At 38.9% G+C, this 19,329-nt stretch overlaps 1 protein-coding gene across 11 annotated transcripts in view; it reads left to right on the top strand.

The window, feature by feature from the left end:
• The window catches only part of TLE1 (TLE family member 1, transcriptional corepressor), a 118,631-nt gene that overhangs the window by 12,396 nt on the left and 86,906 nt on the right, over positions 1-19,329 (top strand). The window lies entirely within an intron of this gene.

The following is a 19,329-nucleotide window of genomic DNA, read 5'->3' as shown; positions in this document are numbered from 1 at the left end:
GGTAGCAATATTTTGACTTTTCTTTCTTCCATCTTTCTACATCTTGTTTAACATGTGAAAGAAATCGTCTGTTTAAGGAAACATCCAATCAGGATGTTTTAGTAATTTGAGAGTAATTTTGAGAGGTTTGTCTCAACCTAGTTCAGTCTTCCTTTTCAGAAATCTTTGAGGATGATGAAATTGAAATGTCAGAAAATAGTAGATACTGATGATAAGAAGCCTACAAATCAATCTGTTTAGAATAAGTTTCATGTGGTAGGTGTTAAATCCAGAAAACATTATAATAACTTTTTTATTTTACTTCAGTGTTGTTAGTTTTTGCTTGATTCTTACAATGTGTGAAACAAAAGATATTAATTGATGTTATGTTCACTGTTTGCAGCTCCATTTGTTATAAATTAAGCATGCTCAAAATGAATTGTTAGCAAAAGTTAGTACATTTTGAATACTGTACTTTAAAATGTGACCAATTTGTGAGCAAACCAAGTTTTACTTACTGCTTTTGAGTTACTCAACAAAAAGGGGACTTTAGATGCGCAAGAGGTGTTAAAAAATGTGAATTTTATATATATCTCAAATTTCCCCAATGCATAATTCTGTACGCCCACCCATACACATACCAAAAAGAAAAGGAATTCTGAAAAATTGAAAATGTTACATCTTCTATTGACCATGTCTACCAAATACTGAGAATTTAGAATTCTAAGCTTAATGAGGTTTCCGTAAGAAATTTGGAAGTCTGGTTATTGGTATGGAATTGGTGCCTATCATTTTTTGTTTTAACTTGGCTTTTGTGGAATGAGTTTGTTATTACTAGTCTTGAGAGCATGGATTTGGTTATTTTGTTTACTTTGTATCTCCTGCACTTAGTGTAGTGCCCAACAAGTAGTAGACCCTTAATTGCTTATTGACTAATTAAGTAGAAGCTAAATGTTTATGTATAAAAAGCTGTTACTCCTTGTGTATATTTCATTGGTAGAGTTGTGTATGCTGCATTCTATAGATCCCTGTTGTGTGAACCAATTCCCAGGATTTTGGTTCTTGAGAGATGGGTATCCCATGATTGTTTGTCATGTAGTAGTACCAGAAGGATGTTGCTGTTAAAAAGATGGGAGAGGGTTGGGGTAGTTGAAAACAAGCATTAATTAAGCAATTGCGAACAGTTAAAGGTTTAGTTTTCATTAAGGCTCTGATCTATGTTTGCAGTCAACTCTTAAACGAATACTATTTAAGTCCACATGGTTAGGAGATTGAGCCATAGGTTTCCCATGTGAGGGACAATGAACAGAATTAAGGATCTGGGTTCAAATTCTGTCTCTGATGATTATTATCAAAATGACCTTGGCCAAGTTCTTGAGACTCAGTTTCTTCACCTCTGAATAGAGGGGATTGGAATAGATGATTTCTCAGTTTTAGATCTATTATCCTATGATCTTTTCCCTCAAATGTGATTCTATCAGAATGACTTTTGAATGTACCACAATTGTTCCTGGTGATCACACCTACTAAATTGTAGGCAGTCTGAATGGCCGTCTGTTTTTAGTAAGTTTTTATGCTTTTCCATTTATTATTTGCATACAGCTTATTGCTATGCCTTCTGTGTTGGTGGTGTTTTTTTTTTTAACTGAAAATATCTTTTTGGACAGATTAGGAAGGTATATTTGTTAGATGTCAGTATTTGGGCCTTGGTTTCCTTTCTCTATCCATATGCTCATGTAATGCTGAAGGATTACTTTGAAGTAGAAAGAGTTGTTTCCACCTGGTTTTGCTGATAGGAAAAATACTATACACTTAAGTTTAAAATTCATGGTGTGGCCAGTCCCTTTCAATTTCTGGCCTCAAAAATGAATTCTGCAGGAAAAAATTGTTGAAGAACTTAAAATGTATGAAGGATTTCTTGCCCCTGTCCCCACAAGACTTTAATGATTTAAGAGTTACTGTTCTCTTTGTATAAATGGTGTAGCCCAGGCTGTCATAGATGATTGTTTCTTAGAAAATAGTTTAACTGGAATTTAAGATGAGAGCATCTGTACACCCCAGGAAATAGATTTGTAAATCAAAATGCTAGTCCAAGAATCTGTGTGCACTTTGCAAATGTAACACGGACAAACCCGGTTCCCTGGGGTGAAAAGCTGTTGGGAGCAATTGGTGATGTAAAGTATGGCCTGACTTTTTGTTTGGAAGTGCCCCTGAAACACAAAGCATCTCTCAGTTTGTGTAGTCACTAGCCTTTGGAGCCAGGCTGCTTAAAGGCATTGGTCAGGAAGCTGGGGCTGTCCAGAAGCCTCTTGATGCTTTGGGTAAACAGTCGGTCAAAGTAGCTTACAAGTAAGGTGACCAGTCAGTGTATTGACAAGAACAGACACAATAGAAAACTGCATTAGGAGGCAAGCCATTGGGATTTGCAGTAAATATATTACAGAACACAAGTGAATTGCCGATACTGCTTGTTTAGCAGTTTGCAAGGGCAGTGGCAGTATGGATTTTTGAATTAGAAGGGAAGGACTGTTCTTTCTCTGTGCCTGGAACATCTCGTTGATGGCTGAGGAGAAAATTGATTTAGAGAACAAAATGCTGCCGCCTTTATTTGTGCCATTTTTAAAGGCTGCTATGGATTAGTGAGTGAAAATAAAAAGGTAGCTTTCTGTATTAGGAGAAATAGGGTAGCTTATTTATCCGCCTCTTGGTTTAGTCTTCCGGCATTAGCAATATGAAGATGGAGAAGGTGAGCATCCACATCTAGGCTGCTGCCAGTAAAACTGGTGGAGGAGAACTGTCTTCACAGCTTTTTGCTCTTTGAGAAATTTGTCCTTGAGTAAATTGAGGGGTTTTGACTTAAATGACGACAGAAATCCCATATTGAATGGTTTCATGTTCTGTTAAGAACCTAATGTTTTTTATGAGTTTTATAGGGTAGTAAGCTTAACCAGTCACCAATGGGACTCTGGATAAAGGTCATATATCCATTTGTAGTACCTCTCTGAAACTTTGATACAGTTTTTAGGCATTTAAATAGTTTAGAGTGTAATGATAGGTAGTATTCTGTTTTGTTACCATGAAAGTATGTATTAATTTGGCTTATGTCAAATTGGAAATTGACCTTTGGCCATTCTGTAAAGGGAAGGTTTAATGAGCTAATTAATAGCGCGAATAACATTAGGGAGGGTTAAACTAGTTTAGAAAATAAAATGTTCAGGCACCTCGAGCATTTTAAAAGTACCAATTTACATGCAAACAGCCGATTTACTAATTATGAATCATCCTTATCCATTAAAACTAGTCCCTTAAGGACATCCACTAGACAATACTTTGTTAGCTTGGCTTTAGTTACTTAATGTACTTGAATGAAAAGACAATCCTTAAAAAAAACATAGTGTTTGGATGAGCTGGGAGTCAACCACTCAAGTCCTTACAGTGAGATTGAGGACCACCCGATCTTACCATCTGTTCTACTGCTTAGGTCTTCTAGGCCTTAACCATCTGTCTTGTTGATAACACTCTCCAGACCTCCAGGCACTCCTCTCTGACCTGCTGGTGCACCTTGAGGACCCTTTAGTCCTGCCATATACTGCCCCTGCATCCTTAGGACTCAAAGGCCCTTTTACCCACCCTGCAGTTGACCCTGCGTTGTGTTGCCTTTCCCAGTTAGTGTGAGCAACTTGAAAGCAGGAATTGCCTCAGTTTTTCTGTTTGTATCTTCAGTGTTTGGCATATGTAGCAAATGCCTAATAAGCAAGTTTTTTTCATTCATTAAGGGAAAAATAACTAAAACTTCACTGAGTGTGTGTGTGTGTGTGTGTGTGTGTGTGTGTGTGTGTGTGTGTGTGTGTGTTGACCTAAATTAGTTAGATTTTTCTTTGTTGTACCTTTTCTTCCCATTACTTCTTGGTTGGACCCTCCCTAGCATGGTAGCATTAGTTTTGCTAATGTTGTAAATTATGTAAATTGTGGCCTTTAAAGGTTTGGGTAAAAGGGATGTTCTGGATATAAAAGTAATATAGGAAATAGGCCTGGGAAGAACAGAGCTTTGAAGAAAACATTTTATGGTGGTTACTCTGTGTGTTCTCTTCTTTATCTCCAGGTTCTTAGCTTTTTGTGAGAAGAGAGTAGATCTATAAACTAAGGGTGTGGGGATTGGGGAGGGAGGAGACATGTTCCTCCCCTTCTGTGTATAGTAAACTTATGGAAGGCTTATTCTAGTTGTGTTTTGTTTTTTAAAAGAACTGAAATTGCCTCCCTGGCATGGAGTCTTTGTACTCGTTAAAAAGTCTTCCTTGACAGGGATCGTGTTGCTTGTGCTGATTATGCCAGGTGTAAGGTTGGAGAGAGGGTTGGAGTTTATTAGAGCCTGAAAGAGCTAGGGTAATTCCTTTTCTGTATGTCCTAAGGGTAGATCAGAGAAAGGGGTTCAGAGAACCCGGTCGCAGGCATTCTCGTCCCAGGACAACAGACAAGCCAAATGTTGGGTTGGTCTTTATTAGACGTCTGACCTAATCTCAACCTCATTTCCTGGAAATAAATTCCACTGGTTCCTGGTTGTCCTCCCTGCCTACACCTTTGTGTGGAATCCATTTCTTGACCCGAGGATACACTGTGGATATGATGCCGAAATAGAAGTAGGGAAAGAGGTGAGACTCCAGTGTCAGATGCCCTGAGAAACCTGAACCTTTGCCCAGCTAACCTATCAAGAAAACTATGCTGAGAGGCTTTTTCTTCCTTTCCGATCTGGTTTGCTCCCTTGACTTCACTTGTCACTTCTATGTAAATAACTCCCAGATCTTTATCTGCAGCTCTGATATCTCTTGTCTGCCTATGTGTTTTTACTTCCATGGTCACACATGGTACCTCACATACAGCATGAGTTCATCATTTTCTTTAAATCTGCTCTTTATCATTTTTCCTACATTTAATCACTTCCCCAGTCCTATGAATAATAATAGCTCGAATTTATATAGTGCTTTAAGGTTTGCAAAGAACTGTATATTTTCATTTTATCCTCACAACAACTTTGAGAGCTAGGTGCTATTAATATTCTTATTTTACAGATAAGGAAAATGAGGCAGATAGAGATGAAGTGACTTGCCAGGGTCCTAGAGCTAGTAAGCATCTGAAGCTGGATTTGAACTCAGGTCTTTCAACTCTAGGCTCAACATTCTATCTGCTGTACCACCTAGCTGTTATTTCTCCTGCCACATTTTCCTTGATTCCAGTGTATGTCATCGTACCATGTTCCTGCTTGCTTCTATTAGAATATCCATCTCACAGGTCTTCCTGCTGATACTCACACTATCACACTATTAGATGGGTCACATCTACTGAAATGGACTTGGAGTCAGGAAGACTTGAGTTAAAATCTCATCTTCACCACCAGTGAGTTGTGCAACCAGATTGCAAGTTGCTTGAGGGCAGGGGCTGTCTTTCTTTTCCGTGTTGGTATTCCCATCGCCTTAGCACAGTGCCTGGCACATAGTAGGCACTTAATAAATGTTTATAGACTGACCAAAGGCATATCACTTAATCCCATTTTCCTTGACTATAAAATGGAGATAATAAGAGCACTTACCTCCCAGCGTTGTTGTGAGGATCAAATAAGATTGTATTTGTAAAGTATTTAGAATAATGCCTGGCATTTAGTAACTTTCCCTCTCAGGGTGATTGTTAGGCTTAAATGAGGTAATGTCTAATAGATGTAAAGTATTTTGCAAGCCATAAAGCACAATAAAGATTGGTTGTTATCACCCATTTCCTAGAAAACTTTGAGGGGTAGTAGTTCTGGTGATTTGGATAAGACCCCCCTGATTGGCCACCTCTTTGGTACTCTCTTCCTCCATCTCCTTATGTAATTTCTTGAAAACTGGTCTTTAGCTCTCTATTTAACCCTATTCTTCTATAACCCAATGTAGTCAAGTTCATGGCAGTATTTTCACCCAGTCTTTGATCTGGAGAGTCTTATTTACCACTGACCCGATCACACTTGATGTTATCACACCTACTCAATCCCAGTTCATAATCTGCTATCTTCACATACAAAGAGCAGCAAACATGTATGTATATGTGAATGTTAAAGGTTCTCTTGTAACTTTTTTAGTACTAAAATTTCCACATACTGTTAATCCTGATATCTGGCCCTACCAGCTCCTCTCCTTAAAATCTTGCCTTGGGGCCCTTTCCCATTCTCTATAATGACTGCCTTTTAGTTGAGTGTCCTTTCTGTTTCTGTTTGCTTCTAGCCTTAATTTTTCTCTTCAGGTGTAGAACTTAACGTTTCTAGTCTTGCATTAGTTTCTTTCTGAGTATCAGCACTTTATCTTTGGGCCCAGATGATGACTCTTTTTATAAGGCCTCTGTTGGAAACTTTCTCTGTTGGACTAGCAGGACAAACTTCTGGAAGAATGAAGAGGCAGAAAATGTTCTGGTTATTATTTCCTCTCCTACCAATAGGAGTAAGTTATCTTGGGCTGTGTGCCCTATAAACATGCATTTGATGGTAGTTGAATTAGCTGCTTGTATTTTTCCTTAATTTTAGGGGAAGCAAGAGCAGCCAGTTTATTTTGACAGATAATAGTGTAGGGATCTTTTTTGGAAAATTCTGTTATTGGCACATGAAAACCTGACTTAATTAACCCTTTCGAAGAAAAGGTTCAGGGGCAGCTAAGTGGCTAAGTGGAAAGTGCTTCACTCTTGGAGTAAGGAGGACCTGAGTCCAAGTCCAGCCTCAGACACTTGACACTTACTAGCTGTGTGACCCTGGGCAAATCACTTCACCCCGATTGCCTCACCAAAAAACAAAAGCAAAAAACATGTCGTGGGCAGCTAGGTGTCGCAGTGGATAGAGCACCGGCCCTGGATTCAGGAGGACCTGAGTTCAAATCCACCCTCAGACATATAACACGTACGAGCTGTGTGACCCTGGGCAAGTCACTTAACCCCATTGCCTGGACAAAAAAAAAAAGAAAGAAAAGAAAGATTCAGAGTCAGAGGATACAGGTAGATGGAGAAGGCTTTGCATTTAGAGTTCCTGATTGTATTGCTAATATTATAATGAAATAAACAAAACACCTTACAAAGAAGGAGAGTTTAGGTTAGTAGTGGCAGCTGGAATTTGTTAAAGAATGACATGCTACGGAATAGCTTATGTTTTATCGTATTTGGGATGAGGAAAGGACAGAGCTGGTAGAACTCCATATATGTGTGTGTGGTTGGGCCTACACATGTTCCCGTTACAGTGGTAGGTAGATAGGGTAGGTGGCAGTTTCTAAAGATGAGTCCTTCTGAAAGTATCAGAAAGATACAAGGAGCTGAAGAGTAAAAGAATGAAAGAAGCAGCGGCCCAGAAACCCTCAAACAACCCTCTCGGTCTTTCCAGGGTGGTCTAGGTTCAGTAGCAGTGTCTACATTCACATGTGGGCTGGCCCTTTTACAGTGTTTGGTTAGATCCAGAGGAGTTGGTCTTGTGGTGATACAGAGACGATGAGAATAAGCTATCTGTGACATTTCTGGAGCCGACCAAAGTCCCAAGCTTGTAATGTCAGCTATTGATGAGGACAGTTGACTTTTTTGCCTCTATATTCATTCAGTAAATAATTTAATAAGGGCTGGGGATATGCTTGATCTAGATCAGAGAGGTTTGGAAACTCTAGGTACTCTGTAGAATATCTATATCTATCTATCTGTCTATCTATCTACACACACACACACACACACACACGTGTGTGTGTGTATATATGTGTGTGTGTGTGTGTCCGTGTGTGTGTCCTAGGTGCTTAAAAATGGTTTGTTTAAATGAATGGAACATTCAAAGATTTTGATTCAGATGTAGAATATACACACTCTTTCCCTTTTCCTGACTAATTAATTTGTAAGATGGCTTAACCACTGCAAATATAGAGCCACACACAAATCAATCTCATTGTATTTAGTAATTTAATTGTGTGCAGCCATCCATTTGCTCATTATTTTATCACAAGGTCAAATTTTTTAAAAAGCTGTTTTTCTGATTATCATGTTATGTTAGTCTGTCAGTTTTCCCCCAAGTGCTGAGATTGTTCAAAGTTTATTTGGAATGAGTACTAATTGCTTATCAGATTAAATCAAAACCTGTCTTCTGGTGCATTAAAAAAGGAGGTTTCTGAGCAAACCTCCTACTGGTGAGAACATTGGTATTGACAGGGTTTATAATTTAGGATATAGTTTGAAGGCCAAATTCTACTGTTTGTCGCATACTGCTTAATATGGCTGTAAAGAGGAGATGAATGGGGCTACTTTTCTGACTCTATTACTCAGGAGGACTGTAAATTTGATTGGCTGTTACAATTCTAGCAGAATCATTCGATTTGAGAGCAATAGAAAGATAAGATATCCAATTACCCAAATGATTTGCAGGGTTAGCCAACGTTGTCATGGAGACACGAGTTGGAACAAATTAAATTCTAAGCAATAAAATAATCTTAAAGCACGTCTGGGAACAAGAAAATTTGGCAGTGGCACTTACCTGAATTGAATCTTGGCTTGACATGATGTTGTTTGACATTGATATACTGTGGGGGCCTAAACTTTTAAAAAGCACAACATTGCCTTTGCAAAAAAAGGGGGGAAAAAAGCTTTCCCAGCCAAATCCCCAAAAGTAGAGGCTCAGCTTAAAATAAAAGTGTTTTAAGGTTAGACTTCAGCTTAAATGATGCTTAATTATAATGTTTCTAAGGATTGAAGTGCCTTAATGATTAAGCTTCTTTACTAGGACATCTGAAAAATAAAGATTTATTTAGGAGTTATATTCAGTTTTCAGAACTGCCATTTCCCTCCTTTGGATATCATTATGTATGTTAGCAGATGTAATGGAAATTGTGTGAATGTCTTTTGGTAGGGGATGGAGGTGTAAGCATGCATTTATTTGCATGTACAAGTAGATTTCTTTTTTTCTTTTTTTTTTAAATCACACACCTCTGCATTGCAAAACTATTTCCATCTTCCTAAAATCCTTTTCTATTAGTTCACTTCTTCAAGAGTACTGCTTGAAGGACTAGTAAACTAAATTTTAGTTGGAAAATCTGAATCTGCTTAGAATGGGGTAGAGTTTAAAAGGTTTATTTTCCCTCATTAATGTATTGTTTAACTGATTTTCCTTGCTTGTAAGTTGGATTTTAAAACAGTCGGGGTAGCCCAGGAGGAGAGCTTTTTATCCACATGTCTATTGGACAGATGGAGATGAAAATTGGTCTGAGGTCAAGCCATTTGCAGCATTCTCACAGCCTTCGATTTTCCTCTCATCCTCACCACAGATCATCTCAAATGATTCAGTAATGACCCAAAGTGCAACATTGACCTTTATTCCCTGGTGGATTACTGTGTTTCACTGTATAAATGGCAGGAAGTCCATTCTGTTCTTCCAGGAGTTCAGCATTATTGAGCCAGGCCTCCCCTGTGGGAACCATACAAGTACAAACCAGTGAAACACAATACTTGGGTTAAATTTGGTTTCTGTTGCTTTGGGAAATGTGAATTGACATGTCTCGAAACCCCCCATTTACACTCTTTTTGTATTTGGGCAATTAATCATAGATGATCAAAGAACTTTTTTTTTTCTTAGAAGAAAAACAAATTGACTTGCCCCCTTACAAAATAACATGTGAATTTCTGTTAGCAGATTCTTTTGGCAGCCATTGAAATTTAGTTAAAAATGTCTCCCAGTCTTAGAAACTGTTCTTGCTTGTATGATTGTGTCTTTCTTTAGAGTTACCCTATACTTCTTCCTGGAATCTATTATAATCAAGTACCTATTTTAAATTAGAAGCTGCCATAACTGGGAAGAAGGGTTCTCTAAATAATTATTTCGCAAGATTAAACTTAAGTTAAATTTATTGACTACTTCTTGTAATTGAGTTGGTATCTTTTCTGTCATTTAGATAGTGTGCTTTCTTTTTTTCTTTTCAATAAGGTTATTGATGGCTTTTTTTTTCCCCCTGGGAGTCATGTTCTCCAGTGACTCCATTAATGGAGCAAAACCAGTGGGTATTTTGTCGTCGTCTGACTGTATATGCAACGTTCTGTACCAGTAGCCTCTCATTGTTTTAAGGAGGAGATCCTTGCTCATCTCTTTTCTGGGACCAAGGTTAATTATTTCAACTACTCAATTTTATACTTTGTTTTAGTGTTATTTTCATTTATATTATTGTAGTCATTGTATATGTTTTCTAGTGTCTCCCTCCTTTGCTCTGTAAGTGTTGATTTGTCACCTTATATTTATCTGAATTCTTCATATTTATCATTTCTTACTATATAATATTTGATAATAACAGGTTCTTAAGAAGTCTTGGGCCAGTGAGCTTGTTTTAAAACTATTTTTATGACTGCATTCAGCATTAGTTTCTTTTTAGCCCTATGTATTTTATTTTATGCATTTAAAAAACATTATACTGAGAAGGAATCCATCGTTTTCCTCAGACTCCTCAAGGGATCTGTGACGAAGAGAATCCTCTCATTATGTTGCTCTTATATGGCTTGTTCAGATGGGCCCCCACTTGGCAGTTTTATGCTACAAGTACTTCAAACTTCATGTAAACACTATATTGGTAGTCATTTTATAGGAGCAGTTAACTTTTGTCATCTTTGTCATTATTATTATTTTTTGGATAAGCTATTTTTAGTAGGTTTTTTTTTCTAAAGCCCATTAGTGTTGTTGTTATACACATACATACACATATACACAGAGACAACACATATAAACACATTTTTCTGTATTTAGTTTGACTTCCTTGCATTATTCAATTCAGCAAACATTTGTTAAATACTTAAGATGCCAGTTACTGTTCTGGGCTCAGGGGCTACGACGTTTTGGGGTTTCTTTCAAGAGGTGACAAGTGGAGTCTTTCAGTTTCTACTTTGCCTTCTAGTTCTAAGGTAGCTGGACAATTTTCATATTCATATCTATCTGTCTGTCTATATCTGTATATATTTGGAGGCAATCGGGGTTGGATGACTTGCTCAGGGTCACACAGCTAGTGTCTGAGGTCAATTTTGAACTCATGGCCTGCTGACTCTAGGGCTGGTTGATCTATCCACTGTACCACCTACTTGCCCCTCTATAATTTCTTGAAATATGATGTCCTTTTTTTTGGATTCCCCTCACCCTTTTGGTTAAAAACCAAACTGGCTTCTGCCCTCAGGGAGCTCTCACTCTCTTGGATAGCTCTATGCTAGAAGTTGTTTTCTTTCTAAGAATCCCTTCCTTGTGGCGTTTCAGAGTATTAGTGTAGTCCAATTATGATGGCCCTTTTTTTGGGTTTGTTTTTTGTTCATAGCTTTCAGGTAGTCCAATGAGTCTTATTTTTTTTTCCAGTGAGTTTTAAGTTCTCTCTCTTTGATATGTTTTCCAGATGAGCCGGGTTTTTTTTCTATGGGATATTTTACATTTCTTCTATTTTTTACAATCTTTTTGACTTTGATTATTTCTTGATGTGTCATGGAGTCATTTGCTTCCATTTGGCCAATTCTCATTTTGGGGGAGTTATTTTCTTCAGTAATGTTGTTAATTCTCTTTTCATAACTTTCATAGCTCTCATTTCTATTTTCCTCTACTTCCCTTACTTAGTTTTTTGAAATAATTTTTTTTACTCTTTTAAAAAAATCTTCAAATCTTCTAACAATTTTTGTTGGGCTTGTATCCAATCTTCATTACTTTTCTAAGTGTTGCTAGTAGATAATTTCAAGTAATTTTCTTTTAATGTATTTATTTTGCTCTTCCCTGTAACCATAGTAACTCTTCATGGTCAAGTTACTTCCCACCAACCCCCATGTTACCACCCTGTTTCTTAGTGCTGGGCTCTGCTCACTTTGGGGGGGGGGAGATGAGTGGAAGTGGGGCATCTCTGGCCTGAGCTCTTTTATTTTTTTCATGTCCTTCCGATGTTTTCACAACTCGGTCTTGGGAGCCTGTTCACTTTTGTGCTTCTGGAGTGGTGTGATCTGGAGGGAGGTTTGTTGACTGCCCTCCTGGTATGAGCTCTGCTAGTTCCTGACTCAGCTTTGGGTCTGTTAGATTGGGTGTAGTTGAAGCTGAGTCTACTGCTGCTGTATCTAGTCACTGTTAGCCGCTGGGTGGCTGGGACTGAACTGTAGGGTCCCTCACTTTGGTCCTGGTCTCCTGGCCTGATTATTCCATTGAAGGCTTATGTGCAACCTTTAGGTTAGAGCTAAGTCTCCACTTTGCTATTGGGCTCAGATCCACACAGTTAAGTTTTTGGAATTTGTTTCCTCTGCTGTGTACAGCTTCTTGTTTGAGACCAGTCTTCTGCACCCCGTAACTGAGTAATAGTTGGCACCTGCTCCTGCTCCCAGCTCTAGTTTAGGGATCCAGGGGATCTCTTTCTGTCTGGTGCGTCCGTCTCTGGTGTTGAGTCTCAGCCTCTTTGCTGTCTTTGGGTGCTGAAATGCCCTCTGCTGACTGGGCTTTCTGGTCAGTCCTAAGCCAGTGTCCGTAGACCTCTCTGTCTTTCTAAACTGTCCTGAGATGGAAAAAAATAACTCATGGGAACTCTGTCTTGGCTTTGCCCATCAAGATTTGATCTGGTATCTTTTCTAGCTGTTGAGCAGTGCATAGACTGGGTGAGGTGAGCTAGGCAGAAATGCTGACTCTCACTTTGGTATCTGAACTCTGCCCCAGTGCAAGGGCTACAAAGTTAAAAATCGAACTGGCTTCTGCCCTCAGGGAGCTCTCACTCTCTTGGATAGCTCTACACTAAAAGTTGTTTTCTTTCTAAGGATTCCCTTCCTTGTGGCGTTTCAGAGTATTAGTGTAGTCCAGACCATGAGTGTTTTTAACAGCTATCTCAGTTATGCTGTTTCTGTTCTCACTAATAATCTGAGTTTGCTTTGTTTTTAGATTAGTGTGAAATGCCATTTTAGAATATACTTAACTGGCTGTTGATTTTGACCATCATCACATCCTTCCTCTAAGTAATCACAGACTTTTGAATTTATTTCAACATTATTCCACCTTCTACTTACTTTTTACTTTGTGTTCTCTGTGTGTGATACCTTTTTGTCTTATTTGCTCCCTTTCCTGTAGCCAGTCTCCTGCCAGTATCAAAACACCTTAATACCAAGACACCTCCCAAACCCATTTCCCCTTTATCCCTCCTCCAAACCCATATTTCCTTCGTTCTTTATTTAAGTTCCTCCTCCTACAAGAAAGTTTTCTCAGGTCACTTAGATTGCATCAAGATTTCCATCTTCCACAAACATGCAAGGGTTCTCCATTGGTATCATCATCATCAATCAGTCCACAAAAAAGGCATTTGTTTAGGTTTATGTGTTTTAAAATGTTGATTTGTAGATAGTGAGTATAGGGGTTAGAGGGTAGGTCAGATATGCTGGGTTTTATGTAGCATTTAGTAGGCGTACTCATGGCAACTTAATGTAGTCCATAACATTTAGTTTAAATAATGTGACAACTAATCACCATTAGCCTCCTTAAAAATTTGTAAGCGCTCTCAAAAAGCAGGCAATAACTCTTGCGTTTATGGTGGATTTTTGGCGCCATGGTTCATGATTTACCCTACAGAGTTTTTTATTGAAAAGAGCCAATTATTAATTGAATTGCAGCATTAGATAATCTGCATCTTTCTTTTAAGCCTACCAGGCCATCGTTTTACGACATGGAACAAATCAATAAGATCATATGTGTACAAGCACTTCTTGAACTGCAAAACAAGGGTGCCTGAATAATGGAAATCTGCTATTTAGGGACTGAAACAGCTGCTTTGCCTTTGTCACTTTGTCAAGGATGCAACTTTACTGAAATGACAAATTAAAGCAGAAACACTCTGCTTGGCAACAGTTGGGTCAAAACATTTAAGTCATTAATTAGAAGGAACCAAGGCAAAATTAAAAAAAAAAAAGAAAGAAAAAACACAATTGCACAATGTTGCAGACTCAACTTCATCTTGCAGAATGCAGCTGAATTCCTTCATGTTAATTTTAATGATGCTTCAAGGGGAAAAAAAAAAGCCTGATCTTGAGTCTTGGGGCCTGCCAAGCTTGTCATTTGCAAATAAATCAAAAGACCATCATTGCAGGAGCAGGAACCAATGAATAGAATTGCTTTGTCATTCTTTGATAGGCCCCACACTCAAGCCTGCTATTAAAAATGAATGTATTCAAGAGACTCTGCATTAAGAACATAAACAATTAAGGGCACTTGAGATGCTCTGCTAAGAGCTGCCATACAGATACTACAAGAGCTTTCTCATGAGAAGCTGGCCTCTGCAATGTGCCTTGCCAGTGAGCTGGGCAATTAGTGTTGCTGTTTCTGCCTAAGCAGGCTCTCAGTAGTGTGGGGCATACAGGGCCTTGTTTTTAACCCCTCCTTGTTTCCAGATAAAGCCATGTGTGAAGGATCTGGAGGTAGAGGACAAATTACGTGCAGCTGGAAACAGCTCCAATAGTTAGAATGCCATTGGAACCTGCTAAAAAGTGAAGAGGCGGAATATTAAGAAAAAACAAAAAGTGTGGTCATCTGTAATTGGGGACTAAGGTTGTGATTAGTTGAGCTGTGCCCCGGCACAGCTTTAAGAAGGGTTTCGGTTTTGGCACTTGGGCACATTTCATCATAGGTATGAAGAAAGGGAGAGGGGAGGATGAAAATTGCTAAGTCTTCTGACCCTCCGTTGATTTTCACAGTTGACAAGAGCATTCTGGCTCCTGCTGGTTGGAATTCTTTCCTTGTTGATGTTACCGGAACCATAGGTGTGTACTCTGTATTTACAAACTAGTTTAGGAGGTGATTATTCATTTTGCTGGAAGACTTCACCATAGGATTTCTTTAAATAGCAAGCCCCTGTGGGCATTTAAAAGTGTGATTTGAGTTATGTGTATGTGAGCTATTTATTATTTTTTAACCTTATACTGGGTCATCCTTATAGACACAGGTCATATCTTTCTATGTTCATTCAGCAGGTGCTTAATAGATGTTGAATTTTCAGGAGCATGTCTGTTGTTTAAAGCAAGGTGTAGGTTCTTGTGACCTGCATGTCCTAAACAGTCTATGAAGCTTCTGTGACCAAGGTGTTGAATCTGCAAGGAGAATTGGTGGTCTGAATGGCAGTTCTGTATCTAAATGTATGCAGTTAAATGGATCAGGGTTTGTTTGGTTTTTTTTCAATGAAAGGAAGGAAAATATAGGAAGTTTGTTATTGTTTTGCATAGTCCAAATGTATGAGAAAGATGCGAAATAAAAATAATATTAAGCAGTGAACACTTGTCTGGCCCTCGTGGAGAAACATTTATTGCCCTGAGACATTTAGTTTGGAGAAACTCAGGCTTTCTGGGAAAATTCTTACAATAAGCCAAATAATTTCCTACTGAAAACCTATCTTGCACAAGCAGTCGGGACTTTTCAGAACAATGGCAAAAAGCATAATTTTTCTTTTTTAGTCTTAGACTTCTCTAGGACCGAAATTGGGGTAACTTGGAATTACTCATTTGTTATCTAGCAAATGAAACCTAATGTGTTATCTATAGTAGAAGCCTAGCTTTTTGACGTTTTGATAATTCTCATGTTTCTTTGGCAATATCTCATACTTCCCTATTCTTTCCTACCCTTTGGATGATACTTCTTCTCTGGGTCTTTTGGTTGTAAGAGTATCAGCCATGGCTTTAGGGGACCTTAGAGGTCTAGAAGAGGTTAACCTCCTCTGGTCAAACCATGCTCCATTGCATTTAAGTACATAGGTGGAAAGAGCCTTTGGGGACATTGAATCAGACCCAGAGGGGACTCTATAGGGTTCAAATCCCTCCATTTATCATTTGAGGGTAATGAAGCCCGGGCAAGGTAAATTGATTGTAAACCTTAAAATGGCATATAAATGTGAGTAGTTCTTGTAGATGATGAGAATAACGGTAGTACTTTTATTGAACCAGGTTATAAGGGTGGATAAATGGCAAAACAGAGGTGACGACCCAGGACTCCTAGCCCCCTGGGCAGTATCTCTCCACCCTAAATTGTCATTATAACTTGAAATTTTTTTGTATTACCAGACAGCCTATTTTAAACCTCCTTCTTCCTGTTCTGAGTTTCCACTCCTCTACTATGGCCTGCCTCTTTCTTGATTAATATCATCCTCTAACTTTTCCTTCTTCTACTTCCTAATTTATGGGCTACTTAATGAATGCCCTTAGGCTTGGTTGTGCGTAGATAGTTTTCCTTTTTTTTTTTTTTTAACTTTGAGCAAGTCACTTTAGCACATTGGGCCTCAGTTTCCCCTCTATAAAATGAGGGGTTTGGGGATGGCTAGGTGGCGCGGTGGATAGAGCACCGGCCCTGGAGTCAGGAGGACCTGAGTTCAAATCGGACCTCAGACCAAACACTTGACACTTACTAGCTGTGTAACCCTGGGCAAGTCACTTAACCCCAGTTGCCTTTTAAAAAAAAATGAGGGGTTTGGACTAAAGGACCTGAGATTCCTTCCTGCTTTAAGTCTGATCCTCGGATCCAGAGGACCAGGAATCTTTTGTTCATACTCCCATATTGAAATCTTATCATTCATTTAATATATTCCTAAATCGTAGACACTTAAGAGCTGGAAGGGACCATAGAAGACATCTCATTTAGCTTCTCCAGTTTGCAGGTGAAGAAACTGAGTGCCAGAGAGTTGAAGTGATTTGCCCAAGATCGCTGTTCTTGGCAGAGTTTGGACTAGATCCCAGGCCTCTTGATTCTCAATCCGGTGTTCTTTCCCATGGCCCTCCCCGAGTGCCAAATGATGCCTCTTCAGAACTCTTTGCCAGTTCATTTCTTCCAGGAAGGCGTTTCAGTTTAGACCTACTTGACTCTGGTTCCTGCAATTTAATCGCATTTTCTCCCTTCAAACATTTTACAACTGTCCCCTTGTCCTGATCTTTGTTCCTTCCCTATGTTTGAATGCCCGCATTATGCTTTCTTCCCTTGTTGCCCCCCTAAAAAGAGACAAACGCAAAACCCTGAGGTTCTTCTTCGTTCCCTTCACACCCAACCCCACATCTTCGAGACTTATTAATGAACACCCAACAGTTCAGTAATTAAACGTTGATGAAACACATTCTGTATGGAGAACACTGCTTAGGTCTGTATTGAAGTACCAGAGAAATGGAGAACCTGGATTGGGCTCTACAGGGGAGATGTGGTCACATAGGAAGGAGATAAGACCAATCCATCTCTGTAATGCAGATGGCGCAACTTGTGTGCATTGTGTTTATGTTATTGTCTAAATGTAGGCATTGGTAACCCTTTCCCTCCCCTACATGGGTTTTCAGTGGTTTAAGGATCTCCCAGTGTGGAGACTCCCACTCCCTTCACGGGTAGAGATCAATAGACGAGGAGTTGTCTAAGGCAGTGAGGTGTTAAAAAAAAAAAACTTGTCCATGGTCCTACAAGCTAGTATGTAAGAGGCAGGACTTTAACCCAGGTCTTTTCTGTGTGTAAGGCTGGTCATTTATTCATTATAGCATGCTGGGTCTCACATGAGGTCTGTATGGCTCTTAAATTTGGCTTGGATAAAACTCAAAAAATGTGACTTAAAAGTGTTATCATGTAGGTATATACTGAAAGTTTTTCTTTCAAATAATTATTTTAGGGGTTTAAACTATATACATACATACATTTATATATAAATATACATATACATATACAATCTCAACCTATAAATTTGTACCAGTATAGTAACTGGTTACCTTTGTTGGTTAAAACATTGTGCCAGTGAGCTCAAGGTCATTAATTTAACCCAGACAGTGTGGTAGTTAAAAGAGAACTAACCTTGGAGTTGCCGGCATGGGCGGGCAGGAAGGGGTCCGGCCCTGGGTATATATAGCCTACCTCCTATATTTACCTTCTTACCTTTGTGACCATAGGTAAATGATTTGATCTCAGACAGTCACTAGCTGTGTGACCCTGGGAAAGCCTCAGTTTATTCGTCTGTAACATGGGGATAATAATAGCATCTGCCTCTCAGGGTTGTTGTGAGGATAAAATGAGGTAATATTTGTAGAGCACTTAGCACAATGCCTGGCATATTGTAAGTGCTGTATGAACATAAACAACCGTTGCTACTACTACCACACTTATTACACCATCACCACCTCCTCCTCCTCCTCCTCTTCCTACTAGCATACCTACTACTATCTCCCACTGAGTCACATTTCTCTCATGTAAAAAATGAAGATATCAGTTAATGCCTACGTTAATATAGTCCAGTCCCCTTAGAGCTCGGTAATGTAATTTGTGTACAAAGCACATTCCATTCATATTGTTGCTAGTATTTTATATGCTTCATTTGTAAAGGATCATACTTAACTAAAACATACATGTTATATCCATGTAGATTGTATTCGTGTGTACGTGCCCATGTGTATATTTTTAAGTAGCTTTCTATCTTCAAAATTCTTTGGAGGGAGAGACTATGTACCTCTAATTTCTTTTATATCTCACTACACTATGCTTATAGCCTAGTGTTAAACACATATGGACACATGCACACATATGTATATGCATGTATATGTATGCATGTAATTCAAGTCATGTTCACTCACTAGATCCTAGTAAAATATCTAATCCCCTGGCCTTTTGTCATTTTAGATTTACAAATCCAGTGGGTAACAACTCCTAGCGTTCTATGTATTTAGTGTGGTTGATCTTACATCTCATCGAAGTGAGGAAGAGAGAAAGCAAGTCTAATTAATTGTTAAGTCTCTCTTCTCCCTGGGAGGCAGCCTCAGAATTAAGGCGAATTCAGCCTTAAATATGTTCCCTTCACCGGAGCTTCTATCTCGGCACTCCTATCAGCACCCATCGGTTGGATGACTCACAGAATCAAACCAATCAATAGATTTCCTGAGCCTTAGTCTTTCCCTTGAGCTTCAGTTCCACAACCTCAAGCCTTTTGAACGTTTTAAACAGGCTGTCCCAAAGATCTCTCAAATGCTGTGTAACCAAAGTTGAATTTAATCTGTCCCCCTAATCTTTCCCCTTTTCTGGACTTCCTCTTTATGACAAAGTCACCTCCATCCTTCCAGTCTCCTCAGTTAATAAACTCTGAATTATCCCCCTCTTCTAGATTGTTACACCAGCTTCCTAATTGGCCTCCTCACTTCAAGTCTTTCCCACCTCCAACGCATCCTACACACTGCCACTAAAGTAATTTTCCTGAAGTTCAGATCTGATCATGTGACTACCCTGTTCAGTCAACTCTGATGGCTTCCTTTTGGGGCTCTAGGTTAAAATATAACCTTCTTTTTTTTAGCTTGTATAGCCCTATACAACCTGTCTCTAGCCTTTCTTTTCAGTCTTACTGGGAGTTGTTC

The sequence above is a fragment of the Phascolarctos cinereus genome, unplaced genomic scaffold, assembly GCF_003287225.1.
Source record: "Phascolarctos cinereus isolate Bilbo 61053 unplaced genomic scaffold, phaCin_HiC Scaffold_4;HRSCAF=312, whole genome shotgun sequence".
In the NCBI taxonomy this organism is placed as follows: domain Eukaryota; kingdom Metazoa; phylum Chordata; class Mammalia; order Diprotodontia; family Phascolarctidae; genus Phascolarctos; species Phascolarctos cinereus.
Note: the sequence above shows the minus strand (reverse complement) of the source record. Positions and strands in the feature narration are given on the sequence as shown.